At 40.9% G+C, this 9,040-nt stretch overlaps 1 protein-coding gene across 1 annotated transcript in view; it reads right to left on the bottom strand.

Annotated features, from left to right (window-relative positions):
• Window positions 1-4,705: 4,705 nt before the first annotated feature.
• Window positions 4,706-9,040, bottom strand: part of PDE1A (phosphodiesterase 1A) — a 260,293-nt gene continuing 255,958 nt past the window's right edge. Inside the window, exon 16 of the mRNA XM_081095731.1 lies at window positions 4,706-7,154. The gene's annotated coding sequence lies outside the window, so the exon portion shown is untranslated. The remainder of the gene's footprint in view (window positions 7,155-9,040) is intronic.

Here is a 9,040-nt window from a genome sequence, read left to right as displayed (position 1 = left end):
TAATTGAGAACCAACAATGTTCAATGGTTCTCAACCTTCTGGCCCTTTAAATACAGTTCCTCATGTTGTGACCCAACCATAACATTATTTTCGTTGCTACTTCATAACTGCAATGTTGCTACTGTTATGAATTGTAATGTAAATATCTGATATGCAGGATGGTCTTGGGCGACCCCTGTGAAAGGGTCGTTCGACCGCCAAAAGGGTCACAACCCACAGGTTGAGAACCGCTGGTCTAGATCCTTTAAATAATCTTCATTATCATTTTACCATTCGATCAAAGTCTTCACAGTGAGAGATGAGAAAATGTTAAGGTCTACAGCCACCAAACACCAAAGACATACAGGATGGAGTTCATTCTGGCTCCAAGCTTATATGGTTCCCACTATAGGAAATCACCTAGACGTGTGAGCTTTTCTCCTTAGCAAAGTTGGTAAGATTAGCTGCAATTAATATATCACCGCACCTGCAGACCCATCTCCCGAGGGTAGACAAGAGACACAGGGGGAGATCTGAATGTTTCTCTTGTATAATTCAGGTTTGCTTTTAGTGTGCTATTAAGAATTAATTAAGAATTAATGCACTCCCCATTTCCCTGCTCTGAGAAAAAACACAAATGGCCTTTTGAGATTGCGTGGATCTAGAGTGCTTGAAAAGTGAGTCTCATTTTGACTTACCAGGGATGTTACCTAAAAGGGATTAACTCAACCATATATCAAACACTTGGGACAAACAAGAATGAACATTTCCTTTCTTCCTTCATTCATTTATTCATATTCATTTATTCAACAAATATTTACTGAGCACCTACTATGTGTAAGGATATTTCTTTAAATTAAAGTCTGGCAGCAAGCACATGATGTGGAGAGCTACAATTTCCCAGCACAGAGGGACAGAGATCTCTGTTCATCCAGAGGAGAGGGTCTGAAAGTTCGGACCAGAGTGATGAGAAGAGGCTTTCTGGGAGAGCTGGCACATGCTCAGACCCTTGGAGGAAGGGGGAACAGTGACAGGTAAAGAAGGCAAAGAGAGCAGCAAGATCCACTCGGTGCAGAGGCAGGGAGGAGGTCCAGGAACAGTGAACGGTGCAGCGAAGGCTATGGCTAACAACATCGGCTGGGTTACTGTGAAGGGCTTTGAACACTAAACTAAGGAGTTAAGGTTTACCTGCAGGCCAGTGGTTTGCATCACCTCAGGCCCTGCCACAGACATACTCAATGAGACTCTCAGGGAAGGGGGGCTGATGCATGCTGAAGGTTGAGAACCAGTGTTGTAGCCAGCCCCTCAAACCGCTATGTGTGCAGTGAATGGATGACACGTGTACTGGAGATACTGCCTCCGGGTCCTGTGGGTGGCCTGGGCCCAATCTGCCACGTGGTCTGTGTATGTGTGCAACCGCATTACCCTAAGCTAAGAGTGGCTTTTACGTCCTTAAAGGATTGTTAAAGAAGAAAAGGAAGAGGAGGAAGAAGAAAACAGCGAGGAAGGAGGAGGAGGAGGAGGAGGAGGAGGAGGAGGAGGAGGAGAAGGAGGAGGAGGAGGAGGAGGAGAAAAAAAAAGAAAGAAAGAAAGAAAGAAAGAAAGAGCAGGAGGAGTGGGGACTCTGTGTTGGAAAGTAGCTTGCAAAGTCTAAAATATTTACTCTCGTCCTTTACGGGAAAAGTTTGCTGACCTCTGGTGGAGACAAGGAGAAACTGTTTTTGAGAAGTACAATAGGTCCAAAGAATGAATTAAGGACATTAATAACAGTGTGCAGAAAAGAAAAAGTGAAGGGAGCTGGAAGCAGAGAAGCCAAATAATGAAGACAAGTGAGATGGTAAAGACCTAAACAATGAAATGTTCTTTGAATAGAAAGAAGAAATTGGTCGATAATGTTTATAAAAATAATATGATTTAACTTTAAGTTGACTCAAACACTATTCCATAGTAAAGTTCACAACAATTGAAGAAATCGCAGACTACATCCAGTTCCGCAATCTCTTGGGATTTGATTTGCTTTAGTTTTCAGAGAGTAGTACAGTTTTGATAGCACAGAAGCCTCTAATTTAGTGTGTGTGTGTGTGTGTGGGGGGGTGGACCTCATGTTTAAATGCATAGCTGGGGTTTAGAATTAACTCCATATTTAATTATTCCCTAGAAATGATGTGCATAGAAATATCCAAGTTATCTTCTTAAAATGCCAAATACAGCTTAGCAGGTCCGGATGGGCTTGAGGTTCTTCATTTATAAGTTCCCAGATGGGAACCACACTTTAAGTAGCAAAGTCTAGACCTACACCAGTGATTATTTGAAAAGCAAAAATTTAAGGTCACATATTAAGCATGGGAAATAATTCCTCCATCCACAGACATCTGCTGTAAGACGTGATGTAATTGGTCACCAGAGTACACCTGCCGTTGCTATTGATCACTGGAAATTCTGCCCTATCAGAGGGGTAGTGTTTAGGGACACGTGCCTGGATATGGAATAAAGGGTAGAATGGAATAAAGGGTAGAATGAGAAGTAATGGAAATGATTGGTGGAGATCTTGCAGATCTTCCCACCATGGCCAGAGGCAGTCTACCTAATAGTTTGGGGAGTCACACTCCTTCAGACCTCAAATCCAGTTCTTCCACTTACTAGCTGGGTGATCTTACACAGATTATCGTTTGTTTGTTTTTGGTCACAGTTCCTCCTCCATAGATGGGGATAACAATTCCTCAAAGAGTAGTTACAGGGTGTAAAAGAGAGAATGTCAGAAAATAGTGTAATGCAACCTGGCCAGTGTTGCTTAGTGGTTGAGCGTTGAACTATGAACCAGGAGGTCATGGTTCAATTCCCAGTCAGGGCACATGCTCAGGTTGAGGGTTCAATCCCCAGTAGGGGGAATGCAGGAGACAGCCAACCAGTGATTCTTTCTCATTATTGATGTTTCTATCTCTCTCTTCCTTTCTGAAAAAAAATAAAAATATATTTTAAATAAGAAAATAATGTAATGCAGTAGTGAGACTATAATAAACTATAATAAACACTAAATAATTATAATCTTTAATGATAAGAGATAGAAATATATGCAAAGGAAACTCTCCAACCATCACAAGTATTAAGAAAATGACCTAGAAATTTATTAATGTTACTAAAGGATAAATAGCCCCAAGTAAATATGTGAATATACATGTTGTTCCATGTATAGGATTTGTATTTTAAATATTTAGAATTCCCTCCAAAGAAATGACATGTATGTAATGTGGGACATTATTAGGAGTTTGCTTTCTGACTAAAATATATATAGTCTTTATTGTTTAAGGCTTGCCCTAAATGGTGGCTAAGCATTGCAATGTTTAGAGAAGCAATTAGACGGAGGACAGAAGGTTTAATGTAGCTTCCAAAGGACATAGGTGTTTTATGTCTAAATTGTATTTCTAAATTAAAGTAAGGCCTTTGAAAGCTTCCTGATAGTAGGTGGAAATTTATCACGGAATGACATTTGAAGTAAAATTTCAGTTAAGTGTCCTGGATCTGATGACAAGATGCATTTTACATTTTCATCACGAATGCTTTCGCACCTTGGAGACGCAGCCGGAGCGGAGACCTCATTGTGCCAATGGCTCTTACTTCGCTTAATGGAAAGTCTCGAGGTCTTCGCCTGGACTTGAAACTCTCTGCTTCTGTGTTCTTCTCCGGTGTCACCTCACTCACACTGCCCTTCACAGCGCTTTCCTTCCCACGGCGCCTCTGCCCCGCCCTGCAGAGACGTAGTAGAAAGGAAAACAGGTCTTCGGTGCCAGGGAGACCTGGGACCCGATCCCAGCGTGGCCTCCACCACCTGAGACCTGCATGGCCTCCGAGAAGGCTCTTCCTCTGAGACCTGGTTTCCTGACTCACGCCGATGCCCACTCTGCTGGATTATTGCGGATTAGAGATGATGTTTGTTAAGCGTCTATGGAGGCTGTACCCAGAAAATAAGCAATGAACATGGGCCTTTGTTGTTAGTTATTACTGGAGTGTCAATGTGTGTGCCACCTGTTCTCAGCGGCGTTCTCGGAAGCCCTGATGATGGAAGCGATTTTTACCTCCTTATCATCAGGAGGTGCATCTATCGGCACTCCTATATGTGGCGTGTTAATTATTGGATGTACAGATCATGCCCGCTGTGGGTATGAAATCTCTAGAGCAGTGGTTCTCAACCTTCCTAATGCCGCGACCCTTTAATACAGTTCCTCATGTTGTGGGGACCACCAACCATAAAATTATTTTCGTTGCTACTTCATAACTGTAATTTTGCTACTGTTATGAATCATAATGTAAATATCTGATATGCAGGATGTATTTTCATTGTTACAAATGGAACATAATTAAAGCATAGTGATTAATCACAAAAACAATATGTAATTATATATGTGTTTTCCGATGGTCTAGGCGACCCCTGTGAAAGGGTCATTCGACCCCCAAAGGGGTCACGACCCACAGGTTGAGAACCGCTGCTCTAGAGGAAAGATCTAGGTTTCCAGATTCCTATGTGCACCATGCACTGGCCAGGAGTTTGCAAATAACAGGTGCAATAATGACTGTTGAGTGAATAATTCTTTAGTAGAGCAAAAGTCACTTTTGGACAGGACTCAAATCAATGTTTAAGTTGGTGCACTTCTGGTGTTTCCTGATATCTCCGACTTTTCAGTGCCCCATCAAATTGCATTACAGAAGACACCAAATGTTTCTCAATATATTCCCTCAAGTACGATTTATTTAACAGTCATATATATGAAAGAGAATTACAGCAGAATAAAACACAGGAATTTTAGCTTGTCATGTTACAATGCAATGAGAGGTGCTGGTTACATGAAAAGGCCTATGAAAATGTTAGCTATATGTTGGGTAGCTGAGGATAAAAGCTCAAAGCAGAACGCTCATGGTGCAGCAGCCTAACTCATCCATCTCTTTCTCCAGGGCGACTCAGCGCTGATGTTCACAGAAGGGAGGCACTGGTAACCCTGCTGTGACCCCCTCATTAGCACAAATGGCTGCCGGTAGCTGTCTTAGGGAGAGATGGAAGGAAGAAACAAGGAAGTAAAAAAGGAGAGAAGGAGCCAGGGGAGGGAGGTTAGGAAAGACAAGTCTACTGAAGAGATGGAGCAGGTTTCCCCACTCCCTCTGGAAGTTCAGCCACCGTCCTCTGTGTCGTGCAACCTGGAAAAGTAGGTTACAGCCCACAGACAGAAATGGATAAATTCCTTATATGCCTCCATGTTTTTTAGGAACGAAGTCCATAGATTGTAAGGTACTAATAGGAACAAAGTGGGCATGTTTCCTAGGACGATGGAGTAGGAGTTTTCAATGGACTTCTCCCCCAAGAGGCCCCATAGCTTTAGGAAAGACAACTGGCTCAAACAGGAACGAAAGTAAGTAGAATTCCCAGAGGCGGATTCTATTTTAAATGCAGAATGTTTTCAAGCTGGTAAATAGCTAAAGAAAAGACATTGAAAGTAGTTACAGTGTCTCCATAAATAAAAATAAAATACCCTTTTAAAAGGACAAAATGTCACCATGATGTACATATCTATATTTCCCCCCAATATATCATTATAGATCAATCTTTACTGCTTACATTTAAAATATCAATTGCAATACGATGTCTATGATACAATTCAATTATATAGCTGTCTTCTACACAAGATTCAGGTGAAGCAAAAGCTAGGAACCTTATTCACAGAACATTTAAAAGCGCTTTATACACAGTCTATACACAAATATATCTTAAGTTAGAAGGATGCATACCTAATATGCATATAGAATATGGCTTACACATTAAAAGAGATCTAAGTTGTGAGTTATAAAAACCCCACTCTTGAGGCTGAAAAGCTTCTGGTTGTATCCCTTTCTAAGATATTGCTTAGCATGGTAGGACCCAGAAAAGAAGCAGGTGCAACAGAAAAGTCTTGAGGACCCACACCGCCCCCCCCTCACTGTAATTGATGGCTACTCTTGGTTTTTCCCATCCAGTTCCTGCCTTTTACAAAAACAAAGTCACTTAGTCTCACAGACGTGGAAGTGTTTACAGTGAAAAGTTACAACACCTAACTGCGCTTGACTTTCTTGTCAGCTAGTAACAAATACAGGTAGTTCTTCAGTTTGGAGCAAGGAAAAGGCTCTGCACATGCTCAGGCAAAACATGACAAGGAAGCAGAGTCTCCAAGGTGGTGGCTTGTTTCTGTGCAGGAAAACGTCAAGTCACATCAAATAATGTTATCTGTACAGAAAAGCGTGGGCTTCCATTCTCATAGATATTTTTGAACACACATCACACACACACACACACACACACACACACACACACACACACACACACTCTAATGGGATCAACACCCCAGAAGGCAAAATTCCACTCTCAGTTCTTGTGTCTGTCTCCAACAGTGGAGGTTCTCGTTGTCCAGGGTGGTAGGGAGTGTGTGACTTCCGTGGTCTGTCGCCCCTGTAGGGGCTGCGATATATTCTGAAGCCCCAGGGACGGGTGCAGGCTGGTCCACTGCTTTCCAGGACGGGTTGCACGGTGGGTTCCCAGCTTGCGAGGCATGATGACCTGTTCGCCAGATCACAGGGCCAAGGTTGTGATGCTCCATTGTTGTTCTAGGACTTCAACCACAGCTTCGGAATAGTCCTGCCTCTCAGTTTGCTCCCGTGCATTTAAAATAACAAGGACGATCTAAATGGCCTGCTCCTCAGAGCTGTAAAAAATATGTTTCCATAATTTTTTTTTTGCTCTCCTTTTACTTGAGACCTTAAAAATGTGTAGTTATAGCACTCTGTATAAAACAATGGAAGAAAGTAAAATTTTAAAATACCTCTTCTGCACATGTATTGCATGGTCACCTATGCTATACCTGGTTCAAAATGATGATAATTTTAAACTGTCCAACTGTTGTCTTAAAAATTTCTCCAGATTGATTGAACAACACCAAATTGTGGAGGAAAAATGATGGCAGAAGCACTGGCTAAAAACCCGATAGCAAATTTGAGTGTTATTTATTTGGCCAGAGTTACTAGCACAGAATGTATGTTCTTCTTACTCATTCCTTACACAGGAGTCCATAAAAAATGGCCCGATCCAAGTGTGTGGTGAAAGAGAATATAGTTCTGCAGGAAGTTGCGGAGTTAAGTTTTAGTACTGTTTCATTATCCTGAAATAAAATTCAAATGAATATGAAGATCATGTCTTAGTCATATACAGACATTAATTACTGTGTTGCAATTTCCCTTTAGACTTTATATACCTTGTCAAAAATAAGCAATTTCTCAGTATATGATATTTATTTTATATCAGTTGTAATGCATCCTTCTATTTCTCGTGTGTGTGTGTGTGTGTGTGTGTGTGTGTTGGTGTGTGTCTTGATACCAGTAAAAATTTTGATCCTTTGGATCAGAAGTAACACAATTAAATAGCTATACAGGCCTGGCAAGTAATATACATGAGATAAGTGGGCCCATGTAAGTGTAAAACAAGTAGAGTCACAAGGACTATAGTGAAGTAAAGAGCAGAAGCCCTGTCTCAAGATATTCAAAAAGATATTTTAAATCAGTGTGGAAGTCAAATAATGCAAATGCCCAGGCTAAATCCAGCCCACACACCTCTTCTTGGGTTGACTAGAAAGAGCCTGCAGGCCAAATATGACCCTCAAACATAATTTGTTTGGTCTATGCAGTGTTTTAAAAAAACATTGAGCCAACATTAAAAATTGGAAGATTTTACCAAAAAAAAAAAATCTCTTAACCAATAGGAACACTTGGAAACACTGGGCCCTCCCTCTTACCTGGTGAAAATCTGCCAGAACTAAAGGGTGGGTGGGTGCAGCCCCCGGGTGGGGTGTGCCGTGTCCTCTCTGTTTCCAAGGCTGACCAGACACTACGCCTACGTCACAGTTGCCAATCGTCACCCCTGCTGTTGTCCGACTTCACCCACTTCCCTCTTTTAAGAGACCTGCCTATTCCTTGAAGGCATGCGAATTTCACCTACTTGATTCCTGAAAGACTGTGCACTAAAGGCAGGGCTTTCTCAAACTGAAAAGAAAGCTAATGAACTTAGGTCCTGATGAAAAAAACAGTTGTCTCATGGTCTGCTGGCTGCTGGGGTTTGAATATTGCTGTTCAGTTTGATTTGGTCTCAAACTTTTCCAGCTTTGGGGTTTTTTTTAATTAAGAGAGAGAGAGAGAGAGAGAGAGAGAGAGAGAGAGAGAGAGAGAGAGAGAGGCTTCATTAACTGCCAAAGGGACCCTATCAAAATCTTTTACTAATGAGATGCCAGAATCTTACACATAATTTTCTTTTTTGCCTTAGACAGTTTCATACTCGTCATTTTAACAAACATATTTGAAACCTGTGTTTCCGACACATAACTTTTGGAAAATATTTATAAATATCCAGCTTGGTATTTTAAGTGCATAGAGAAGGCTGATCTTAAACATTTTTTAAAGCCATGAAGTATACGCTGGCTTGGAGGCATTTGGTAGGAAGAATCTTGCTTAATTTTGTTTAATCAGTTTTCTAATGGCATTTATTTGACAATAAAACCTTTTGTACTTAAACATCTATAAATATTCCACTGGATTAGTTTTCCCTAAAATATACTTTGAGGGCTTCTGTATCATCAGAACCCAAGGACTCTCCTAAAAAGAGCTGTGAGCTCTAAAGGTAAGACATTTCTAGGTTGGATGAAGGGAAAGGAGAGATGTTGCTGTAGCTAATAAAGGACAATGTATTAAAATGGTTGAATATAAAGATGGGTTTTAGTTGCTGAACAGCCACTTTGTGGCTTGATTTCTACCCAACCTTCATACATAAAATAGGAATCACAATCACTAACTCTGGAATTGTTGAGTGAGATAATATGTGTAAGATATGCCCCACAGTGCCTTACACTTGAAAGTTGCTATTTAATGAAACTATTATTATCAATCAGTTTTATAACCAAGTGCAGAATACTGAGAAATTAATCATCTTAAAAACGAATCGCATTCTAACTCTTTCATATCTTAAGCAACATTTGAGGAGCTATGATAACATCTAAAA

This window comes from Myotis nattereri (assembly GCF_964212035.1).
Source record: "Myotis nattereri genome assembly, chromosome: 7".
Lineage (NCBI taxonomy): Eukaryota > Metazoa > Chordata > Mammalia > Chiroptera > Vespertilionidae > Myotis > Myotis nattereri.
Note: the sequence above shows the minus strand (reverse complement) of the source record. Positions and strands in the feature narration are given on the sequence as shown.